The 25,726-nt window shown below is 43.3% G+C and overlaps 1 long non-coding RNA gene across 1 annotated transcript; it reads left to right on the top strand.

The window, feature by feature from the left end:
- The first annotated feature begins 2,538 nt into the window (after nucleotides 1–2,538).
- On the top strand, nucleotides 2,539–12,611 carry LOC131497423 (uncharacterized). Its single transcript, XR_009254971.1, has 3 exons — nucleotides 2,539–2,663; nucleotides 3,527–3,633; nucleotides 12,257–12,611. It is a non-coding gene; the product is annotated as an uncharacterized LOC131497423 (long non-coding RNA).
- Nucleotides 12,612–25,726: the final 13,115 nt, after the last annotated feature.

Below are 25,726 nucleotides of genomic sequence, written 5' to 3'. Positions count from 1 at the left end.
AATAATTATCATTAAGAATTGTATACGTTTATAAGGAAAACCAAATATTTAAAATTTTACTTTTCTAGGAAAACACACACAGATTAACTTCTGTTGCAAGGAAAGATCATCTTAAGTAGACTTAGGAATAACAACTCAAATATTCCTATTATATTTTGGTCTCGCTGTTAAAAAAAAAGTCACTCAGACACCCCAAGAGTTCACATTAAAAAATTTTTTTTAATGTTTATGTTTGAGAAAGACAGACAGAGAGTGAGCAGGGGAGGGGCAGAGAGAGAGGGAGACACAGAATCCGAAGCAGGATCCACGCACCCCAAGAGTTCACATTTTAAAATCTGCATTGCAGGTGGCTCAGTCGGTTGAGCATCTGACTTCGGCTCAAGTCATGATTTTGCGGTTCGTGAGTTTGAGCCCCCCATCGGGCTCTGTGCTGACAACGCAGAACCTGCGTTGGATTCTCTGTCTTCCTCTTTCTGCCCCTTCCCTGCTTGCGGTCTCTCTCAAAAATGAATGAACATCTTTTATGAATGAATGAATGAATGAATGAATGAATAAAATGTGGGTTTCAACTTCACTTGAAAAAAATCAAAAGGTCTGGCCACACTGGGGCCCCATTGCCTCATGAGAGCAACAAGCAGCAAGTGAGCTGTCCACTCCTTAGAAAGGACATGCTCTTGCCAGTCTGCCAAGCGCTCCATGACCTTGTAGTGTACTACACCTAGCCTCTCTCACTCATGAGCATACTTGCTGGCTTTGCCCGGCAATCACTGATTTCTGACCATGAGCCCAACTACACACATGGATGCCTGTAGGAAGCATCAGGGTAACCCGTGCCTCCCATGATTCCACTAGCCAGCTCTGTACAAATCCTTTCGTGGAATCTAGAGTTGATACATGCCTTCTGGGATGAAGGTGATTCCCAAGACCCACCACGAGAGCCCACCTGACAAGGACAGAAGAGACCCCATGCTGCCTACAGGTAAGCAAGACACTTGACCATTTGCCTAGTTGAAAAGGTAGGAGTGCGGGGGAAATTGTCCCAACTTACAACCTTTAACTACATGACGATCACAGGCATTAGATGGAGTGAGGAAGGAGGATTCAAAGGAAGACTTTTAATTACTCTGGCTTTGCAATGGCCAAGTTGTGGTTAAGCGCGAGGTCTGTCAATGCCCTGCAGCCAAGCCCAACAGGAATACGCCTGATGTTAAACGAATGGGGTTTTATTACTCCTTTCACGAGGGAGAAAAAACACCACAGACAAGAGTGTGGGAGGGTGTACCTCAGTGAGAAAATGTTAGAAAGCAGAGAGTTTCGGTTGGGTTAGTTGGGGAATGGTCTACAAAAGCAAGCGGTTCCCTCCAGCTCGGAAGCTGTCAGAGAGCGGGGCAATTTCATGACTCGGTATTACGTGGGTGTCACGGTGACTTTGTTTTTATCTGTTCTAAGACGAGATTCTGAAGCAGCCCTATTTTTGTTTCCTTTTCTCGTTGTCTCAGAGTAATCGTGTCTGAAGTTGGTGCTCTGTGGAAATACGTGCTCCAGGAAAACAAAGTGACCTGGCTGTGGGCATCAGGCAGCCCTGTAATAACATTGAGGTCCAGCTGGGAATGTTAGGTCAGTCTTAACAGTGCTTTAGAGTGTCCAAAATGCGGTCGTGGATATGAATTGGCTTAACTAATGGTAAAACAATTAAGGTAAAACAAACGGAAGATATTTTCACATGAATGTCTCTCATACAGCCCTCAGTTACATGCCAGCGGGATTGAAGCAGACCGCCCCCCCCCAGCCTTTAAACTGAGCTCAACTGGAGGAAAAGAAGGGGCAGGATAAGGGGGTTCTCCTACAACATTACTGGAACCATTCCCAGAGACAGTCACCTCCGTGGGGTCCCATCTTCAGGAAACGTGCCCTTCACCTTCCATCCTCTGCTTGTCATGGCAGGTGACCAGTCATCCGCCCCAGAATCAGTGTCCTTGTGAAGAAGAGAAACTATTTCCCAGAGAAGAAGGGACACCTTGAGGAAAAGCTTCCATCACACAGACAAGAACAGGTGCAGTGTTTGGCTTCCCTGACCAGCTGACATGGGCTCAGCTCTGGGGCCTCCGTCCAAGTGGGTCCCCTGATGCAGGGAGTGCCTGGTGGGGGCAGGAAGTGGGTGTGGAGGATGTGCAGCAGGAGACCAACCTCTGGCCTACAAAATATCAACTGTAGTCAGGAGGGAATGCCACTTGTTTACAATCAAAAATTTGTAAGTAGGATTAATAGTAATCGGTGGGTTCCTGTTGGCACATGATGTTTCAGAATATTGCAGAAGCCCTCAACTTCAGGGGACTCCCCCCAGGCCACCCTTGGACATTGGGATGTTAGCGGTCACAAGGTGTTTGGTGTCGGCCTCCACCATGGGTTCGAATCCCAGGCCTCTTGTGGAGAAGGAAGAACGGGGCTCTGTTGTCAGGCAACCCTCCCTCAGTTCAAATCTTCATGGCCTTAAATATGACATCAGTGTTCCATCCATGTCATAGAGGTCCCCTCATCTGCGACATAGAGGATGCAATACGCTTACTTCAGTAGGTTTTCACTCTAAGTGTTGAATGAATTGATGCTTGTTGCTTCAGTGCTGGCCTCCCAATGCTTGCGGCCTCCACTCTGGACATTCCCCCGTAAGTCCCTCCCCATCGGATTTCCTATTTTCCCCCCCTTTGGGGAACACACCATTCAGCCTCAGACCAAAAGCCTGTCTTGCCATTTCTTCTTCTGAAGCCTGTTTTCTCTTGAAATTTACTCTTCTGGAAGGCATTCTCATCACCGAACATATTAGCTCACTCCTCGCCTAGGATTAGTTTGGGAGGTGTGACAACCCTTGAGAAGGTTATGCCCCGATGAGGAAGAGAGGAAAGAGACCATGGAAGAGTAAGTCAGGTACCATTTTGGTCCACTTTTCAATTTTGATTTGGGTGGACCGGACGCCAAAACCCAGTAACTACTCGGGACAAGTGATTGGCTTTCCTGGATTTATTTCCGAAGCCATGTTTGTGTTCAACAGGGAAAGTGACTGTGTTCATCTTACAGTCTGTTATAAAGATTAAAAAAAAAAGAGAGAGAATTATGAACACAACTGTAAACCCCTCTAAAGGACCCACGTTTCAGCGTGGGTCCCAGAGAAATCGCAGAGAAATCCAGGATTTCTTTTTCGTATCATGATGTTTTAACATTAATCAAAATCAAGTTCCCTGACTAAAGGGACAGTCTGGGCCACGCTCAAGGACCCACTTCCCTAAGTCATCAAATTCTCCTCCAGTTTCTGCGAAAACCATTCTTTCCCTCCCACAGCATCTTCCGTCTTCCTAGGGAAATGAAACCTTTTTTGATCTACAGCCCTAGCTGACCCAGAAGCATTTTCTATTGAACATTGTGCCAGAATACTGCCAGCTGGCCCGCCATTCACCAGCTGATAATTACCTCCCAATATTGGTCATAACCATCCACTTAATATGCTTCTGTTCTAAAATTCATCTTCTTATAGGGGAAGATTTCTGAACTTGAAGTGAGAGCAGCACCATCGGAGATTGTATTTAAAAGGGTTTGTGTCTCCATCCTACGATGCTTCTTATAATTGACGTGGGATGGGAGGTGAGTAAATGTTGAAGATTATCAGGAGATACTAAGGAGCCCTGTGGGAGCAAAGATGGTAGCCAGAGCAGAAATATCTTAACGCTCTGTTATTCTGACATTTCTGTATTTCAGGATTTTAAGATTTCATCATTTAGCTCCATATGTTTAGAAGCTTGATTACTGTATCTAAGGTGATGCATAATGAAACAAAGTGAATTTAGAAACACCAGTAAGAAAACTTCCAGCTTATTGTGTATTATTTGAAATCACATGATGTCTATTCCACGGTTAGGCAATTCCTGTTTGTAGAAATGGACACACAACCCATCAAGCCTTCCCACTTTTGCTACACTGAGTCAAAATTCCCACCGAAGTAACCACAGAAGCACCACAGTCACTGAGTTGGGCTTTTTATTTTTCTCTTGTCTCTTCTATTTTCAGAGAATCCTGGCATGATGTCTTCAGCTTTTCCATGACTAGGCTTCCACATGTTCCGTCTTGTTCCTCACTATCAACTTTCATCTTTCTCAACAGATAACTTTCCTTGGTTCTTTTTTTTCTTTTTTAAGTTTTTTAAAAATTTATTTGAGAGAGACAGAGACAGCATGAGTGGGGAGGGGTACAGAGACAGGAAGAGAGAGAATCACAAGCAGGATCTACACTGTCAGTGCAGAGCCCAACACGGGGCTCGAATTCACGGAAACATGAGATCATGACCTGAGCCAACACCGAGAGTCAGACACTTAACCCACAGAGCCACCCAGGTGCCCCCACCTTGTGTTTTCAAACATAATGGCACATCGCCTGCAGGAGAAAGGTGGGAAGGTGCAGAGATGTTTGGGGGCTTAGCGTTACGCTCTTTCACAATTAGCCCTTAGTGTGACTTTCTCTCTAGTTCCTACCTGTGCGTCAAGGGACTCTTGACATGTTACATAACTTTTCTGAGTCTAAGGAGTGCTGCTGTGAACATAAAATGCATCTGGTATAGAGCATAGCTACCCACCAATGTTGGATGTTTATCTTGATGTGCCACAGTACAGATAAATAGACTACATGTCTTTTTAAGCCACTGAATAGAGTTGGATCTATAATGTTTACCCGAAGATGTAGGTAGGTGCGAGGGTGGAGACTTCCAGGGTTCCCTTAATATCTCTCTTGTTTTCAAATATCTGTATGGATGAGACTTTCCTATTCTTTCAGTAAATCATGGTCATGAAACATCCTGGCTGACAAAATATGACCGTATCACTCTAAAATACTCATGTGCCAATGTGAGATTCTCCAGCTCTCTCTGTCCCTCCTACGGGAACCAAGAAGGTTGGATGTTTTTGACTGTTCAGCTGCAAGATGGTTAAGCCTCTGTCAATCCCCAGGGAGAACCATGGGGCAGAACCACCTCCACCCATAATGGACATTCAACAAAAGTAAAAATTGTATCTTTGTTGTATAAAGCCACTGGAGTTTTGGGTTCGCTGTTGCTATAGCGCATTACCAGCCTACACTGATTAACACAGATGCCCAAGACCTCCCCAGTGTAGAGAGCTGGATATAATCAGGTACATTATTTCCATTAGCAAATACACTAAAAATGAACTTCCAGATAAAGATGACAGATTAAACACATGTGTGTGTACCCCTTCCCTCCCAAAACCCCATTATAAGGAAAACAATGGGGAATTTCATAACATAAACATAAAGATAGAGCAGGAGGGACAACAGCAACAATTTTTTTTTAAGTAGGCTTCACACCCAGTATGGAGCCGAATGTGGGGCTTGAGCTCACGACCCTGAGAGCAAGACCTGAACTGAGATCGAGAGCAGGGTGGTTAAACAACTGAGCCACCCAGTTACCCCACAGAGCAACAAAATTTTAAAATCTAAAAGCAGATGGATGAGTAATAAGAGGCTTATTATTTAAGAAGGCTGAATTGAAGCCAATGGTAGAGAAAACAGATTATACCACAGAACCCTCAAAAGTTTCAGTGAGCATACATATGAGCAGCTTCTGGAAGTAGAGGTAAAGGGAAAATAGGGGCCTAAAATAAGAAGGCTTGGTTGAAATCACGTTAGAAATTAGTTTCTATTCAATGTAATTGGGCAAACAAAGATTGGGTACAATGAGGAAATCCCACAGTCTCCCAGAGAGAAAAATAAATGAAAAGTTCTACACAAAAGATCAAGAATCCCGGGGGCTCCCGACTTCTTAACAGGAAATCCTGAAGATGTAAAGAAAAGCATGAGATCTTTTCCTATCCCTATTCTTAAAACTATGTACCCAGCTAAACTATCAACCAAGTGTCAGGCAGAAATATAAACCGTTTCAGCAACTGAAGGTCTAAAAAAATTTACCTCCTATTCATCCCTCCAAGAAAAGCTACTGGAGGACATGCTCCACCCAACCTAGGGAGTAAACCCAGAAATAAGTATTGAGATCAAAGAAACAGGGTATCCACTCAAGAGAAAAGAAATGAAAAATCACCAGGATGGTGAAGATCGGAGAAACTCAGATAACCCTTGTGGAGGAAAACCATTCCACACTGAAACAAGCTGTGAAGGGATTTCTTAAATTAAAGTGTCAGCATGACTAATGTGAATGAGTGTATTGAGAAGAGATTCAGATGACTTCTGGAGAGTCTGTGTTACCCTGGTAATAAATACGTAGACTACTGAGCAAAGTTACAGCCTCATCTTCCCTAGCAGGAAGTGAAAAGGTATAAAGCTAAAAAATCAAGAAGAAGGGGAGCTTAGGTGGCTCAGTCAGTTGAGTGCCCAACTCTTGATCTCAGGGTCATGATCCCAGGGATGTGAGATCGAGCACCATGCTGGGTTCCATGCTGAGCAGGTAGCCTGCTTAAGATTCTCTCTCTCCCTCCACCCCCTCTCCACAGCTTCTGCATGTGTTCTCTCTCTCTCAAATTTAAAAAAAAAAAAAAAATCAAGAAGCAGAAAGACCAACACATCATTTAGAGATATGCAGGAAAACACCACAGTCATCAGCTGGAAGAGGTGATAGTGACTTTTGGGGACCTGGGGGAGGGTACAGACGAAAAGGGAATTGACAATCGGCATATCAACTCCTGTAAGTTTATTTGGCTCTTTACATGTTGTACCTGAGTCAATGTTGGACCCTCCATTGGCCTTCCTCAGTAGCCGTGGAGGGTCCCATTCTCGCCTCAGGACTCTGCCCTGACTGGGACCATATTCGGTCCTCTTTGGGTGGATGGTGGGGGGGTGCTCTACCAATGGACCTCTTTTCAAGCTGTGCAAGCAGAAAGCACATAAGCACGTTAAGGTCTCATCTCAAAAACTCAGAGTAAGCCAAGCAAGGTATTTGCCTGGAAGCAGGGAGTTTTAGGTCATTTCACTGGTCTGCACAATCCCTTTCCTATTATTTTTCCCTTTCTGGAAGACAGTGCTGCCACTTTATTTCTAGAGTTCATCTCATCTATTACATCCAAAGTGAAAATCCCACAGCCAGCCGCCTGTGTGCCAGAACTGAGGACCAGTCGAGCTGGGCTGGCAACCCTTCAATTAATTATGCTGCTAATTGCCACACAAGCTGCTCATTCATTTAACATCATTCAACAAATATTTCCAGCTCTTGTTGATGATGATCTTGGCATTTTTTCCAGGGCTCTGTGGGGAAGACTGGTACTCCCTTCTTCAGTGACCCATTCCAGATGTCTCTATTTGTTTGTGATTTTCTTGGCTCTATTTTCCATCAAACCAGTCTACTTTACAATTTTCTAAAATTCCTTAAAATATCTGCTGATAAAAACTTCTCTGTCTTCTGGGACTGCTAAGGATTTCATTTTGTTCTTTTACTCCTTTAGTTATTTTCCCGGGATTTGAAGAAGAGCTGGTGGAGGTATATATTTGTTTAATCGCCATCTTGGTATAGAAGCCATGTTCCTAACCTTCATTCATTTCTTAATTTGCTCTGAGTAGAAGAAGTGTATGTTGGTTGCTGCATCTTCAACAAACTGCTGTGTCTTCTGCACCCTTGCATTTCCAAGAATTTTTAGCACCCTCTGACATAAACAACAGCTGGGTATAAAATCCTGGTCTCACAATCTTTCCACCTTGAAATCTTGTAAGTGTTGTCCCACGGTGGTCTGATATTTGCAGTCACCATCTGGTGACAGACTGCTTCTAGCTCTCATTTCCGTTGTTGATTTCCTTCTGCTTACTTACTGCATTTTCCCACTAAACATGATGTTTAAAAACTTATGTCTAGAATATACCTCAGAGTGGCTCTCATTTTACTTCATCATGTCTCATACCTCATATCACATCTCCTATCCTTTCCCAACACATAAGATGCAATCCTTTGTCATGCATTTATCTCTTTTCCACATATGTCTTTATACTTTCTCTTAAATCTCTCCTTTTTCTTCCAATTGAAGCACTTCTTTGATGAGAAAAAAAAAAAACTCTTGTAAATTTTCTATCACTTCACTGTCAGGCCATGTTGGAAACCTAGTCCTCCCTTCCAAATACCCTTCCTTGCAGAATTCTTCCAAATACTAAGTGATCTGGGGCAAGATTTTCCACATGGCATTTCCACATGGCTGTCATCCCTGACTCCCCCTTCTTCCTGATACCCACATCTAATGAATTTAAAATCACTTCTACCTCTTAAAAATTTCTCACATCTACCTACTTCCCTCCATTCCCAGGGCCACTAAAGATTACCTTTCCCTCCCTAAATTCTTGTGGTGGCCTCCTAATTGATCTCCCACAATTAGTCTTGCTGTTCCAGTGCTCATTCTTCACGTTATCACTGCAGAGTCCTTTTGAAAACACACATGTAATCATTACTAAAAGTCTTTATCTTTGTGTCACATCCTCAATCCTAAAATAATGGCTAAAGTGAATCCTAGAGACGACAAGATCATTTGTAATGTAGACTCTGGTTTTCCTTCACTCTCATTAACTCATCTTTGATTTTTCCAGGCTTACAGGAATTTTTCCTGTTGTTTTCTCCACTCTCTCCCAGTGTTGAGACTTTCTCCAGACTGTGACCTCCACCTGGATTACATCCCTTTCTGCTCCCTGAGATTTTTTTTTTTATTTATTTATCCAGATAATGCCTGCGTATTCTTCAAGTCTGCTAAAATATCATGTCTTCTGGAAAAATCACTCCTGATCCCCTCGGCCAATTAAAGTGCCCCTCTTATAAGCTTGCCACTTCTCTCCCAGAACTTTCTGTGCTTTGTGCTGCTGGTTGAGACTGGTCTGCCTTACGAGGCAGATCTGGCTCTGTTGGAACAGGGACCACGTCCATCCTCGCTCAGGGCCATGATATAAAGGTACTTGATCAGTTTCACCCAATGAACAACTTTATTAAATAAATCTTCTCTGGGATTTAAATGAAATGTAACCCTTATTCATTTTAGCAACTTTCTCTTCTCTTATTTTGGTGATTTCTTCTCCCTGATCTGTTCTATTTTTGCTTCTGTTATTCTTAATACACAAAACGTGTCTCCTTTCATTTTTTTTCTCATCCACTTAGAGTCAGGATGCTTCTCCTCTGAGTTCTGACTTTCTTCAATTTCCTTCTACTTGAGTGATTCAGTGTCCTGTGGCAGTCTCTCTTCAGTTCACTCCTTTCATGGCATTTTAAAATTTAACCAGCTTGCTTTTTGTCTGTAAACAATCTGCCTGACTTCAGATCTGTACCTTTTTATGACTGCCTACTCTAGCTGCAAAGATGCTAGGTCCTCTCACACTTGGCCAGAATACCAATTAGAGATTTCCTAACACTGTATTCTCTCTCATGTAGGAATTTCATTTCACGGGCTACCTTGGAGAGATTTTGCAGATTGTTTCTCCTCTCTGGCACAATCTTTTCTCAGTGGATTTTCAAGTTTTTCGTTTAATTCCAGTTAGTGAACCTACGGTGCTCTATTAATTTCTGGTGTAGTGATTCAACACTAAAATAAATCAGCCTGTGCTCATCACAAGCGCGCTCCTTAATCCACATCACCTATGCCACCCATTCCCCTCTTTGTGTCTCCTTTTTCTGTTTGCTCACCCTTAAAGCGGTGAGTAAATGGGTTTAGTTTGATCTGCTTTAACAGTAACACTTCTAAGTCTCTCAAACTCAAGAAAAGAAAGAATGAGAAGGCTACTTTTACGTTGCCACTTGAGGTCCACTTCTCCGTAAGGAGGAGCAAATGCCAGCTGTGAAGGATGCCTTTGTGCCTCAGGCTACACTTCCCGGTTGTAGGACCGGAAGTCTGCAAATCAGTGCCTGCCTTCATTACTGGTATGGCTCCTGCTGGTGTAAGTCAAGGACAAATGCCACAGCTGGTTTCCCTGCCCCATGCGATTGCTGGTGCTTTGAGCTGTTGTCAGAGGTAGGAACAAAGCTCACCCAATGCCAACCTGTCCAAGTTGAGGAACACCTGCTACTTCTAGATACCTGGGCGCCTTTCAGGGAGTCCCCCAACTTATTCTGCAGTCAGGCTTCAAGCACCAAAGCCCATTCACCAATACCTTCGCTTCTTCAATCTGTGCTACAAAAGAACCTTAAGATTTCTGACATATTGATGGCAGCCATTAGTAATTTCTAAGATGGGTAAAGATTTTTCTCTATTCCTTCTTGGTCACCTAAGTGGGAATACGATGACTGCCATCTTTACCCAGATACTCTTTCCAGAACTGCACTGTAACAGCATTGGCTTCCTTTGTGCTGTGCCACCCGTTACGTATTTCTAGGCTATGACTTTTCTTCATCTGCACCGAAAATCTGAACAGCCTCTGATACCTTTACACAATGGCTCCCCCTTCTGGTCCCAGAAGGAGCAGCAAGTCCGTTTTGTACTTGGGGAACAACTCTCCCCCAGAATACTGATCAGGCTTGAGTAAAGCTGAGAAGTTCTCAGCTGGAGCAGACACCTCTCTATTAACTGGGTAATTCAAATTCCTGAGAAGCTTTCAGTGTTTCTTAGGAGACTGCCAGCAGGAAATTTGAGAGCAACAACATCTGCACATCAAGGATACTCTCCAGTTCTGAGCCCATGGATGTGAAGGCCCTGACTTCATCGGGACTCTTCAGACAGTCAACAGGGAAACACAAACCCTGTGTACTGGGAGAGGGCATGTGGAAAAAAGAGTATTTGGTGTCCACCTGTAACTACGCCGTCCTCTGAGACTTGGAGCACTGGGCTTCTCGTGAGTTTACAAGGAAACTTTGGGATTGAAAACACGCGCACAAATTCTCATTTTTCGTAACAAGATAAAGATGGGATAATATAATGCTCTTAGTGTCCATCCTTCCTTAATGACCCATAGTGGTTTAAAAGCCACAGTCTGATTGGCATTTTAGGATGTGATCGAACTCAGAAGTATGAAATTTAATCGAGAAGAGGCGTCTCTGCTGTTCGTGAAGCTAAAAAAATGACGAAAAATCTGAGAAAACTTTTGTTTTTTCTTTCCAGCTTATGGTGCTCTCAATATACACATGTTTTGTGTTTGGAAGTCTAACCTTTTATTTCCTCGTTACCTCAGGCTATAGATTCAAGTCAAATAATAGTTATGTGTGGGTACGTGTGTGTGTGTGCGCGAATATATATACCGTTTTATTTTTATATACCTTTTAATATAAAAATAGTCATTTCTACATATGTAGATGAATGTGTTTGCCATTGGAAATGACTGTCAAAATGGGGTACCTAGGTGACTCAGTCGGTTAAGTGTCCAACTTCAGCTTGAGTCATGATCTCGCGGTTTGTGAGTTCGAGCCCCGCGTCGGGCTCTGTGCTGATGGCTCAGAGCCTGGAGCCTGCTTCGGATTCTGTGTCTCCCTCTCTCTCTGCCCCTCCCCTCCTCGTGCTCTGTGTGTCTCTCTCTCTGTCTCAAACATTAAAAAAAACTTTCTTAATATCATTAAAAAACACTTTGGGAATAATTAAATGAACTAAAATAATCTTTTCCTTGTGCTTAGAGACATCGCTTAATAAAATCACGTTGTTAAGGATAACAAGCCTAGAGGTTCCCGTAATGTGCACAAACTGCTATTTTTCATGCACTAACGGATTCTCTCCAAGGCTTTTCTGATTTTACTTGGGACTCCTTCTATAGCTTCTGCCCACTTCAGAGCTTGCTTATGTGGATCTGCCCAAGGAACTACTGATACATGTCTACGTGCTTTCAAAATGCTTGACATTCAAAGAAAACCGTGTATCGAAAAGTTGTTAAAAGCAAATTATTTTTAAAAACTCAAGCTGCAGAGAGATGACATTTGTCCTTGCTTCTTGCCTTACACTCACAGGCATGAGGGGAGGTCGCAGAAGTGGTCACCCAAGGAATCCTATTTCCTACTGGTTTTGGAACTTTTTATAAAAGTAGTCATGGGGTGGGGGGCACACCTGGGTGACTCAGTCGGTTGAGCATCTGACTTCGGCTCAGGTCATGATCTCATGGGCAGTCCGTGAGCTCCAGTCCCACACTGGGCTCTGTGCTGACAGCTTGGAACCTGGAGCCTGCTTTGGATTCTGTCTCCCTCTCTCTCTGCCCCTCCCTGACCCACACTCTGTCTCTAATATAATTAAACATTAAAAAAAAATTTTTTTAAGTAGTCATAAGAACCAGCAGGGATGTTATTAATGGATCTACTATTTATTCTACATCTCAGGAAACAGTAATTTCTTTGAGTAACCCCCACCCCCAATCCCAGTGTATCATGTGGCTGAGGTAAGACTCCACTTTGGCCAATCAGAGCAACCAATCTCCCCTCCCTAGCGACTGGGATCTGGATGGCCAGCGAAAATCCCTGGACTTCCACAAAAGTGACCGGAGAAAGATGTTCCCCTTACGCTGGATTGAACCTGGCAGGCAGCCACCTTGTCACCCCCTGGAGCCCAAGAACAAACCAACATGGAGCAGAGAGAAGAGGACAGCTGTGTCACCCGAGGCACTAGATCCGTGTAAGCTTAAAGCCTTGAGCCCCTCAGTTACACAAAAGAATACCATCCTTTAAAAAACTGTTATTGTGTTTTCTATCATTTGCAATGGGAAAAGTTCCAACTGAGTTTTTAAAAAAATCACTGAGGTTCGATCTTAAAACTGAAGAATCACAATCCATCAGGATGAGACTTACACACACACCCCAGTGCCGTGGTGAGAATAACCAGAGTGAAGGAGCGAGGGAGGGTTGGACGGTGAGATTGACTTTCCCTTGCTCCCTGCCTCTGTCAACAGGCACACAGATGTGGCTGCGATGGGGGCTGAGTGCCTCAGGGTGACTTTAACCCACGTTGTACCTTTCGGCCCGGAGCACCCTCCTTGTAGATCTAGGATCTCCTCATACAGCTTGCTTGGGTTTGGGTTTGGGTTCGGTCTTCTTAGAACTAGAACTCCAAACAGACAACTAGTCCGGCATTTCTTTGGTTATGATGTAGAAGCACACTCTGAAGAAGTCAAGTGGTAGCAGGGCTGCTGGGATGGGAACTGGGGTGGGGGTCTCAGAGCAGTAGCACCCCCCCACACACACACACACACCCACCCAGCTTTCTCACTAGCCTCCCTGGGCCTCCTGGTCCCTCCGATCCCAGAGGCTGAGGACCTGCCAGGAGCTGGGAGAAACCACAGAGCCCTGTGAGCAATTCTCTAATCGTGACCAAGAAGCATCTCCTTCAGACGTACTCAATTTCCGTAAGTAACAGAGAAGGACGTTCTAATAGTGTAACATGTAATGAACAGTCCAGTTGTCTAAAAATACAGCTCTTTGTGAGTCTGCTGCTTCCACAGAGTACTGTAAAAAGCATGGACAATTTACTTTTAGGATCTTGCATACAAGCATCTGTCGAAATAGAGAGCATCACTTCATGGGGCATTGATGCAAAAATGGCCAACAGAGGGGCACCTGTCAGTTAAGCGTCTCTGACTCTAGGTTTCGGCTCAGGTCATGATCTCGCGGCCGTGAGATGAACCTGTCGGGTTCCAAGCTGAGCTTGGAGCCTGCTTAGGATTCTGTCTCTCTCCCTCTCTCTCCACCCCTCCCTTCTCGCTCTGTCTCTCTAAAATAAGTAAAAACAATTTTTTTTTAAGCGGCCAAAGGAAAAAGGACCTTAATTATCCTGATCTTGGTAATCATTCCACAATGTATATATTGGCCACCTCACCCCCATATATAATTGCATTTGCCAATTATTCCTTAACAAAGTTAAAAAATGAAAAGGATCTTGAAGATGCCAATGAGATGTTCCTGTTTAAGATTCCACATTCTGTATTTCATTCCCTTTATCCTCTCTGATAAAGGGATATTTATTGGTAGAGCACATAGTTAAGAACTGCCTGTGTATTTGCTCTGAGGTTCATTTCCCAGCCCTTTTTAGTCTAGGCCTTCCTTCAGAAATATAGAACACTGAGATCTTCTTTGTGTTACTTGAGATTTCAAGATAATGCCTACCGATGAAAACAAATAAGCAATTACAGGATTCGATATACCTTTTCAGACTACACGCTCCCCCTCGCAGACTGTTCCTCCCTACCCCCTACATGTTCAACAGAACCAGATGACTGCCCCTCCACTTAGCGACGCCCCTTTCACCTAGCGGCGTGACATCCCTGGGGAATATTCTAGTCGATAGCTCAGAGGTGACTAAACATTTATATTCCGTATCCAGCGATAATAACACAGCTGCATTTGAGAATACTGGAGAACGCATTACAGATCTCACGAAATACGGGCTGACAAACTCATTCAGGAAGGCCAGAGTGGGCTCTTCTTGTGAATTCATGAACGATCCTACAAGATTCCTCATGGTTACCTCAAACAACAGGGACAGAAATCGGGATGGTGTCGTTTTCTCGTTTGTGCACAGCGTGATTTTGAATTTAGCTCTCTGGTGTGTAGAATGGGAAAGGACGAAAGGACCAAGTAACCACTCGACCTTGGCTTTTCTTGAACTGCCTGCCCCCAAATGTTTTGTTTTGGTTTTTTTTGTTTTCCCAACTCTTTGGAGTTTGACACAAACTAAGAGTGGCAAACCCTAGAAATGAGGTGATGGACGGGCTATAAGGCGTGGAGATTGTTATCTGAAGATTAAGCACAGAGGTCCCGAAAATGGGGCTGAGATGTTTCAAGAAGAAATCCCCTGTGAGGCTTCCAGGTCAGCCTGGCTGTGCTGTGATCCCAACGTTGTCAGGAATTCTGCCAGGCCATTGCTCATCTTTGACAGAACATGGGCAACAGGGGAAGAAAATACGTGACACGCTCCTGAGAGAAGCAACATGGTCTCATTTGTTTAAGTGGGTTTTTGTTTATTGGGGGGGGGGGGGGGAAATGACTCATAAGCTTACCAAAGAGAGGTGTGCTGGGATCTCTCCCAGTCTCCCTGTCTACCGTTACTTACTAAATATGACATTGTCTCTCCGAGGCAGCCCCTGTAGACACACACACTAAATTTCAGGTGCTTCCCCTGTCCTCCAGGCCCTGCCTGAAGGCAGTTCTGGTCCATTCATTCATGTCCGTCCCCCCAGCTACACTACAGCACACTTGAAAGAGCTCTGCTGAGAGACCAAAGCCTCTCAGGGGCACCCACTAGATCCCACTGGGGTCTGGACCTGTCTGCATTAACACCACACTCATCAGTATCATCGAATACATTCCTCCTCCTCTGATGTCACGGTCATCCAGCAAAGCTATGATTATAATGTGAATTTCCATGAAGATATTACTATAGCAGAACATAAATAGTGGGCAATTGATCTGTGGTAATTCACAAGCTGGCATTCTGGCTCTCACCAGAAACTTTTAGCATGACCCAAGCCCAGAGATGGGGTCAGGATTCTGCCCTCGGACTCTCTGTGCCTAAAAGCTCCAAATCCCTTCTTTTGCTGAGACAAAGTTCCAAGATGTGATGTCCTGCTTAATAGGACTGGAAGTCCTAGTGAGATCTCTCAACTACGGTGAACACACTTAGGGAAAAATAGATCTGCCGTTGTTGGCTAAAAATCTGTATAAGAAAACAGTGGGGAAGAAGAGTGGACAAGTTGAGACTCTGAATGACAGGCTAACATATTTGGCTTTAACAGTTTTTTCTTTTTAAAAAAATTCTTTAATGTTTATTTTAATGTTTATTTATTTATGAAAGGGAGAGAGAGAGAGAATCCCAAGCAAGCTCCAGACTCTGTCAGCACAGAGCCTGTCTCACAGACCGCAAGATCATGCCCTGAGCTGAAGTTGCATGCTTAACCAACTGAGCCACCCAGGTACCCCAAGTTTTTTCCTTTTTAAATGTTTATTTATTTTTGAGAGACAGAGAGAGAGAGCGCACCAGGGAAGGGGAGAGAGAGAGAGGGAGACACAGAATCTGAAGCAGGCTCCAGGCTCCGAACTGTCGGCACAGAGCCCGACGTGGGGCTCGAGTCCACAAGCCGCGAGATCATGACCTGAGCCAAAGTCAGTCGCTTAACCGACTGAGCCGCCTCATTGCCGCAGCTTTAACAGCTTTAAGAAATAACCAAAAGTCATCAAAGCTTCTTTAATTTTTAGTAAAAATGGAAGGAGGGTAAGAAGGGTGAGAACAGAGACATGGATCTTAGATGTATGTTGTATTTGTAATTTAGGCGCCTCTTCTCATACATAGTTTTGGCCTAATCCTATCAACAGTGCAGAGCAGAAATAGCCATCCACACTTAGTGGATGAGAAAACCAAACACAAGGGGGAAGTGACTTGGTTAATGTCACTCAACCAGTAGAACGTGACATAAGGGCAGCTACTGCCATTCCAAATGCAATATTCATCCCCAAATTATTTAAATAATCTCATAGTAGTGTTAGGCCACAAGTATCCTGCTCAAGCCACCATAACAAGGTTGCATTTGCCTACCTAGATCTTGAAATAATATAAATAATACCTCTTTCCCCAATGGAATGGAGAGGGGTCTACAAATAGTTTCCTATTCAATGAAGGTGAGCGTAAACTTAGGCCTAGGAATCCCATGCGTTACACGACCAACCAGCCTGCAAGATTACCCTTATCCGCATGCTCCTTGCTAGCCAGGGCCCTTGACTTGGGTCCTAACTGGCTGACCTTACATAAGTTCATTACATTTCTTGCCTGTAATGAACTTCACTGGCCTGGACCCTCCATCTTTAAAAGGATGCCATGTTATATTCCTAGTTTCATTAAGGGCAAGACTGATATTGCAAACAATATATTCTTCTTACAACCAATTGACCTGATGGTTGATGTCAAGGTCACTCTACAGAGTCGCTAAAAATAGTCATCATGTTTGTTATGTTGGATAGTCAAAATGAATATAGACATAAAGTGCACTCGGCACACAAAAATGGTTTCACTGTCATCCAACAACCATTCCTTAAAGTGAGAGAGTTCAGAGGATATTGGTAAAGGGGAGTGAGGTGCGTGTTTTGTATTTATAACAATGAATGGGGATTTACGGGTTTTGGTTCCAAGAGGAGACTTAAGATGTGTATCTAGGATAATTGACACTTCTACAATCTCAACGGAAAATCCTTGAGATTGCAAGTCACAAAAAAAAAAACAAACTTTTTTTTTTTTTTTTTTTTAAATGGATGACTCAGAGAACAAGCTCATATCACCAAGTGAGAACTTAGAGAAGATCTCCAGGGCCAGGAACTTGAAAAGACTGTCTCCCTTCTGATGGATTATACAGCCAGTGGTAGAGAGAAAACTAAATCAATGGCACCTCTCTACTCTTTTTACAAAAGCTTGAAAGGAAAGGCGTTCTAGAAGGTACATACAACAAAGGTAGACAGGAGATTAATATTTTATGCGAAGTTTAAACAAATGTGGTGGCTTCTACAGCCTTCTCGGTAAACAGGATATGTCAGCCAGTTTTCTGAGATCCCGGTCAACTGAATTCTCTTGAAGAGAAGCTCAGCCCCACACTATTCTACAGAGTGCTTCCTAGACACCATCCTGGTCTTCTTATGGGGAGTGGGGGATGGTAATTAAGACCAGGAGTGACCATATATGCAAAACACTGTAAGGCTATTATTTATTTTCAGCCCACCAAGAACCATCGTTTCTTTTATGGAGATTGAAGACCAGGCTCAGGAAAACCCAAGAAACACTCATGAAATCACACAAAGTGCACGTGTCTGAATGTAGGTTTGCACCCAACTCTGCTGGACTCTATAAAACAAGGTCTTGGGGCGCCTGGGTGGCTCAGTCAGGTGAGCATCCAACTTCGGCTCCGGTCATGATCTCACGGTTTTTGCGTTCAAGCCCCGCGTCGGGCTCTGTGCTGACAGCTCGGAGCCTGCAGCCTGCTTCGGATTCTGTGTCTCTGTCTCTCTCTGCCCCTCCCCCACTCTCTCTCTCAAAAATAAATAAACATGAAAAAAAAATTTTTAATAAAAAACAAGGTCTTTCCCCCATGTGACATGTGCCTTTCACCCCACTGCTCAAGAGGAGAAACCCCCCAATCAAGCTCACTTCGTCAATTAACGAGTAGCAACCTTAAAGGCAGACACCAGCAGCATTTGACACGAAGCCACTGCTACAGATGTCTTAGGTCGAACGTCCTAAGTTTTCTGACGGCGACTCGTAGGGAAATACAGGATTTCATCTCTCCTTCAAATACACGTCTCATATACTACCACCTACAACACAGGCCCTAGACCACACTCATTCCTTTATTCCTCTGCATTTATTTGAATGAGTTTTGACCCCTGACAGTGACTCAGTGAGCTTTATTCCTACTCTCTGAATCTTTGAAGAAGGTGCATATCCCTTTGCTCTGGGCTGATCTGGGCTCAGGGTTAGATGCCGGCATGGGATGGACCTAAAGACTCTGCAGGCTTGTACCTTTAGGTGCCTTTAGGTGCCTGGCTGAGCCGCCTAGCTCCATTCTCTTGCGTATGGAGACCATTCTGCAGACCCACTCTTAGGTTTAGGGCTGTCTCCCCCTACCTTATTCTGCTAACGGTCCTTATTACGATCTTGCTGGGTCGTGCAGGATACGCTAGATCTAATCAAATAGGAAATCTGAGTTACCCTGCTCTGGCAACATACATTTTAAACTATGGATCTAAACCACAATCACGTAAATCACTAAAAATCCCCTGGGTTTTTTCTCCCCTGCCAAGTGAAGGGATCACCACCAAAAGAGGAATCCCTTCACTGCCTACCAGGGACCGACAAAACGCTCAGGGTTGCGTGGTTATTTCTCTTGCCGCGCCATATCGGGATACGGAGGAAGATGTGGTTATTGATGGCGCGCTGCCTTGGAATAGGTAGAAGCCTGACTCGATGGAAGTGTCCACCTTCGGAGGAAGGCTAAGTTCTCTTAAGTTTCCGTTCTTCCTACGTTCAGAATTCACTCGGGTTAAATGAACACAGATGACAACGCAGAATCAATAGGGATTTTTTCTTCCAAGCCCGTCAAACCTGTGGGACCTTTCACATCATCACCATTTTATTATTTCTGTATTGAATCGTTCCAGGAGGACCTCATTCACATCCTACTCCTTTCCCTCCCGAGGCAAAGGCAAAGCTCTCCCGGCCTCTGAAGACACTGCTGCTTTCTTCCCAGTCGCCCTCTCCTGCAGGAATCAATGTTTATGGCTGCAGTTACAGTAAAAATAGCAAAAGTCAATATTTGTGCTCCGTATCTGTCAGATAATAAAGCTGGCTAGAGGCATGACCACATGACATCTGCATGCAACACACAGGGGCTGGTCCCCCCATCCTTCCAGACAGTTTGTCTAAAGATGACGTCATATTTGTACAGCTGACATTCCCAAATCCCCCGTGTGTGTCCTCAGAGAAACTCAAGATTTCTGTTTGATTTTTGATCTTGTTGATTCTGGCCTTTGGACTGGAAAAATTGTTTTTTTTTGTTTTTTTTTTTTTTTAAAAAAAGGAAGAAAAGAAGAAGAGAAAGAAGGAGCGGTGGAAAAGAAATATGAAAGTAAGAAAATGAAACAAGATGGAAAACCGCTCAGAAAATCCATCTAACAGTCCTCTTTGAGCTACTGTTTACTTACTGACTCCAAAAGGGAGAGTCGGAGACAAAGAAGTGGTGGAGAAATTGAAACAAAAGACCCAGAAACAAGCTGGGAAATCAGAGTTCCTTCTGAGGGTTTGGATTTTAGGCGAGGACCTAGATCTCAGGTTTATCTCTACGAACTTGGGCAAGAATCTCACCGTAAGTAAGCCTCAGGTTTCTCGTCTGTAAAATGGGACCGTTACTAGAATCCACTCTGTAGGATGGTTGAAGAGATTAAATGAGATCCCATGGGGGAAAGACTTGAGCACAGCGGGTGGGAACAATACCAGGGATTCTTATCCAAGCAAAGCAGTTTGTAAGTGAATCAACTCTACTTCTCCTTCAGTTCCTTGGCCTCCTTAAGCGACTAATGCAACTCATGGCGGGCGGGGGGCGGGGGGAAGCAAGCGTGAAAGTCCAAACTCAGGCATTGTAAATGCATTTTTATGTTGCATTTCTTTGCTGGTATCATTGTTAGTCCTCCATGGCTTTATTCTTCTGCGCATTCGTCTCGCTCAGTGTTTCCAAGTCAGAATTATTGTGCTAGTCAAGGGGCGCCTGGGTGGCTCAAACATCCCACTTCGGCTCAGGTCATGGTCTCACGGTTCATGGGTTTGAGCCCCGCATCCGACTCTGTGCTGACAGCTCAGAGCCTGGAGCCTGCTTCGGACTCTGTGTCTCCCTCTCTCTGTGCCCCTCCCCTGCTCACACTCTGTCTCTCTCTCCCAAAAATAAATAAACATTAAAAAAAATTAAAAAAAGAATTATTGTGCCAGTCTAAGACACCACTGTTGTAACTGTTCTGCAGTTTGACCCCTAATTTCCACTCAGAACTCCTACAGCATTTCGCAGCCTCTTTGCATCGCCCCTCCTATCTAGGTTGCCTTCCCGGTCTCTAAAGGGGACCCATTTTGGATCATGGGAAATGATTTCAGATGAATGAGGTTCTGGATTTCCAAAAGTCACTTATTCAAATGTGTATTAGAGAAAATATAACCACAGACTACATCCGTGATTCCCTAGATACTATGCTTCAGAGGTTGAAGGTTACCGTTTCTTGAGCAGATCGCACTGTTGCCCGTCTAACATGGTTTCACGTCTTTGTCTTGTCAATCCTTCTATGAATATGTTCTAATGTGTCAATGGCTCTCTTAAAATATGATGTGCAGAGACAAATACAACCCACCAGATGGGATTGGAATAAAATGGGAGTTTCCCTCCTTCCATCTGAATTCAGCCTAAAATCCGTGAGCCTTTCTTGGGTTCCTCTATCCTGTTGTTGGCTCGTATTAAAAATACACTCCTTAAGACCCTTTTCTCGTGGACTTCTCTGAACCCTTTCTTCTCCCTCTTTTTTTTTTTTTTTTTTGAATTTATCATATCAGGACAATTTTTATCTTTTTACTTTTTTTATCTTTTTATCTCTTTACTAAAAAGTAAAGGACCTCTGGTTCTTTAAGGTCCGGCTACAGAGAGACTTTTCAGATCTTGATTCCTTCATCCAACATAAAGCCATCCCTCCAGGCTTTGTATTTTTTCATCTACTGGATAAGCATGCTTTCTAGGACTTCACGTAAAGCAGTGTTTCTCACAATCATCTACCCAAGAATCCCTAATCGTGACGAGTCCAAAATGATCTTCTGCACGTTCAACATCAAGTTGGATTCACTAAAATCAAATAGGACATTTTTTTATCTGTACGTTTTATAACGCATGTGACCTTTTTTCATTCCACCTAGAAATGTCAAAGCCTACTGTGGCATAATTTTCCCCAAAACCTCTGAGTACAATTGGTTCTAGAAGAGAAAGTACAGTGTTTATCTTGTGTCTGGCATGGAATGTTCCTCAAGACCATTTTTTTCAATGTTTGTTTTTGAGAGAGAAAGAGACAGAGCTTGAGCAGGGAGGAGGCAGAGAGAGAGAGAGGGAGGCACAGAATCCGAAGCAGGCTCCAGGCTCCGAGCTGTCAGCACAGAGCCCGATGCAGGGCTCGAACCCATGAACTGTGAGATCATGACCTGACTGAGCCACCCAGACACCCCAGGAACTTTTCTTTTTTTTAAAGAGGGGGAAGAAGGAAGGAAGGAAGGAAGGGGAAGGAAAGAATGAATGCAAGAATGTACGAAGCATGTCCTTGGCTTGTATCATATCATCAATCTTCAAGAGTGGGACCACTTCTGTGATAGTCTTCTACTTCCAATATATATAATTATTTGATTTTCATTTAATATTTTCTAGTATCTTGTTCGGGGTTATTTTCTTCCGATTATTCAATGTGCCTCCTCCCTTTCCACTTGCTTTTTATACTCGCTTCTTGCCATTTGACTACATACTCTGTGTTATGTTACAATATAGGTTCACTTATTTAACAACTACTTACTGCACACTACTTAATTCCACGCCTGGGAGTCGGCTGGCCAGAGAGGTACAGTGACCAACAAGACAAATCTGGCCCCTGACCTCATAAAACCGAAAACCAGATGCTTTGGACAGCCCTTTGGTCTCTTCAGACACCCTCTGTTTCCCTCCCCTCAGAATTATCGTCATCGGTATAGGCAGCTCTCACCCCATTAAATTGCCACTAGCTATCAAATCGTAATTACACGTCCTCTGAAAACCCACCCGAGCCGCATTCTAAATGCTGCTGGCTGGCGTCTTTATGTAAACATTCCTATGTGCTTCTGGCTGAGAAACAGTTCTACTCAAGCAGAAGGTGAACACGCTGGGCTCGGTGAGGAAAAACCAAGAAAGGATCCCTGAGTGGACGTTGCTGTCCATGAACACAAGGGCCTTCTCAAGATGTGCTTCCTTCAAAGGCTGAATGAAGCATGTTGTGTGAAACAACTTACATGATGGTTTTCCCAGCTGGCGGCCATTTGCAGAGGAAAACGCTGTTATGCTATTTCTTTCCCGACGACAAATTATTTCAAGGAACTCACTGTATTACTACGGTCACTTTTATCGTTTGTATTACAAAAGGTCGCTGTAGCAATATTTTGAAAATACAAATGGAAAAACAGAAGAAAATTAAAATAAACTTGGGAGAGCCACTGGCAGAGATAGCAATATATTGGTGTTGATCCTTCCGAATGTTAAAACTTTCAAAATTGCGAACACATATTATGTTTGTTACTTTATCCTGTTTGGTATTAGACCATAATCGCATACTACATTTTTCCTCCTACAATATATGACTGTTTCTCGTGCTACTAAATGGTTTTCTAAAATACAGTATTAATAATGGTATAGGATACTGTCATACCATAATTTATTTTAGGATGCCTTAATATTTTTTAAGTTTTTTTTTAATGTTTATTCATTTTTTAGAGAGAGACACACACACAGCATAAGCAGGGGAGGGGCAGAGAGAGAGGGAGACACAGAATCCAAAGCAGGCTCCAGGCTCCGAGCTATCAGCACAGAGCCACGAGGCTCACTCACAAACCATGAGATTGTGACCTGAGCTGACGTCTGTGGACGTGTAACCAAATGAGCCACCCAGGAACCCCTAGAATGCCTTAGTATTACACACTGAAGCAGTTCTCAAATTTTTTACCATTATGGATATCAGTCTGATGAACTTTCTTAGAGCAAAATCATAAAATACATCTGTATGTATTTATTTAGAATAAATTCCTAGTGGTAGAATTATTAAGTAAATTTCTACTAAAAGTATCAATGTTGTCATTTTACATAAATTCCAAGTATTTTATCAGATTTCTGTCATTTGAATATTAATTGTATTTACAACGTTGGGGAGGTACAGCTTTTATTTATTTCCACTGTAGTAAAATATATTTATATTTTATGGTTGTATTTTATGCCCTGTTTGGTGTTCATTTAATTTTTAATTCTTTCTTTCCAAAAACCCCCATAAAAGAATTAGATAAACAGGGGAGGGGCCTCTGATTTTTATCAGTGCCAGAGACTAACGTTTAAGTCCCATAGGGTAGAATTTTCAAAGTCTGTGATAGAAATATACAGAAATTTCCAAAATACAGAACATAAACAAGATCACTTTGAACCAAGCACTGGCCAGCCAATGAATTCTACACAACTAATTAAAAAATACCACAAACTGAGAAGTTAAGTGGTCCAATAATAAATGTTCACAGTCTTCTTCCTCGTGCTTTCTAAATCTTTTCCAAGTAATATGGACTTCCGTTGTGATACAAAAATCAGCAAACAAAATGAGTAAGCAAGGTAGACTGCAGAGGGGGCAGAAGGTGCTTGTTTGATAGATCTGCGGGTGATAGGGGTATTGCCTTACAGCGGGGGGTGTCAGGTGGGAGCAACTCATGCGCCTATGGCTTTAATTGGTATAGAGCGGTGGTTCTCAGCCAAGAGTAATTTTGTCCCCCTCTCTCAGGGACACTTGGCAATGCCTGGTTGTCACAACTGGGGATTCCACTGGCATCTACTAGATGGTGCCCACGGATGATGCTAAATATCCCACAATGCACAGCCATGCCTTCCACAACACGTAGTTATTTGGCTCAAGACAGCAGTGGTGCCAAAACTGAGAGACATTCGTGTACGGGCTGTGGCATGAGTGATCTCTAAATTGGGGTGCAGACAACCCAGGAAGCGCACAGGACTATAGGTTACAGCGCAAGGAAAAAAATATTAAAATTTCAGTTCATTTTCGTTCCCCCTAAAAGTCACATTAATGTTTATTAATACTTGTATAGATCGACACTCTTCCCCTTGCACAGTCTAGGTGTCCCTCCAGTCACACTTGACATTTACTCTGAAACACCCCGAGGGATGACAGAGGACCACAGCACAGAGGGGCTGGCCGTGGCACCCCATTTGCTGGCTTGCAGCCTACTGTAACATTCCACAGCTGACATGTGCCACATCACGTACATCACGCAATTTTGACTGAGTTGCCTATCACAACACGTACCAATACCTTGAAAAGATCTCGTAAAGGATCACACTGAATGAAGACAGCATTTGAGAATTGAGAGTCCAGATAGAAACTCACGCATGTATGGTCAATCGACTTTCAACAAATGTGCTAAGAGAAGTCAATGAGGAAAGAATACACTTTACAAGTGATACTGAGACAACAGAAGAGCCACATGTAAAAGAATGAAGCCGGACCCCTACCTCACACCATATGCAAAAATTAACAGAAAATGGATCAAAGACCTAATATAAGAGCTAAAATGATAAAACTCTTCCAAGAAGACATAGGTGAACATCTTTGTGACCTTACATGTGGCGGTGTTTTCTTAGGTATCTCATCAAAGGCACAGGTAACCAGAAAATTAACAAGATGGCTTAGGCCTTGTGAGTAGCCAATCATAGTATAAAGACTACTTTTAAATGAAAACATCTGGGCTAAAGAAGATGCGGAAAGAAATTTTATCTGAACTTCCCTTACCTGATGAGAATAGAACTTCCAAAAAACACAACTGACAGTGACCTCGCTCCTAGGGAGTTTCCTGTGAATGCAGCTGCAGAGACAGCCTGCCCCCATTCCATTAGCATGAAAAGGTCCAATAGAATCTTCCAGACCATCCCAATGAAGCCCTAAAAACAAACAAAAACAAAACAAAATACCGTCAAGTTATGCATATAGCCCTTTCTCTCTGGCTAATGAGGGAGATACACTTCACTGAATGCATAAATATATAAATTTTTTTTCTCCTCTTAACCTGTCTGCTGTTTGTTAATTTGCATGCCCCCATTCACAGCACCCAAATAACAACAGGAAGTTTTCCTCCCAACATCCTCATTCAAAATAAAAACTTCTTATGTTTCAAAAGACACTATCAAGAAAGTAAAAGCCAACCCAAATTAACAGGGCAAAATATTTGCAAATCATGTATCTAATAAGGGTCTAGTATTCAGAATATAGGAAGAATCATATAATAAAAAGACAAACAACCCAATTAAAAATTGGCAAAGTATTTGAATAGATATTTCTCCAAAGATAACATAAAAATGGCTGATAAAGGGCGTCTGGGTGGCTCAGTCGGTTAAGCAGTTAAGCGTCTGACTTTGGCTCAGGTCATGATCTTGCGGTTTGTGAGTTCGAGCCCCGCGTCGAGCTCTGTGCTGACAGCTTGGAGCCTGGAGCCTGCTTCAGATTCTGTGTCTCTCCATC

Source organism: Neofelis nebulosa, chromosome 16, assembly GCF_028018385.1.
Source record: "Neofelis nebulosa isolate mNeoNeb1 chromosome 16, mNeoNeb1.pri, whole genome shotgun sequence".
Taxonomy (NCBI): Eukaryota; Metazoa; Chordata; class Mammalia; order Carnivora; family Felidae; genus Neofelis; species Neofelis nebulosa.
The sequence above is the reverse complement of the archived record's forward strand: the minus strand, read 5'-3'. Positions and strand labels throughout refer to the sequence as shown.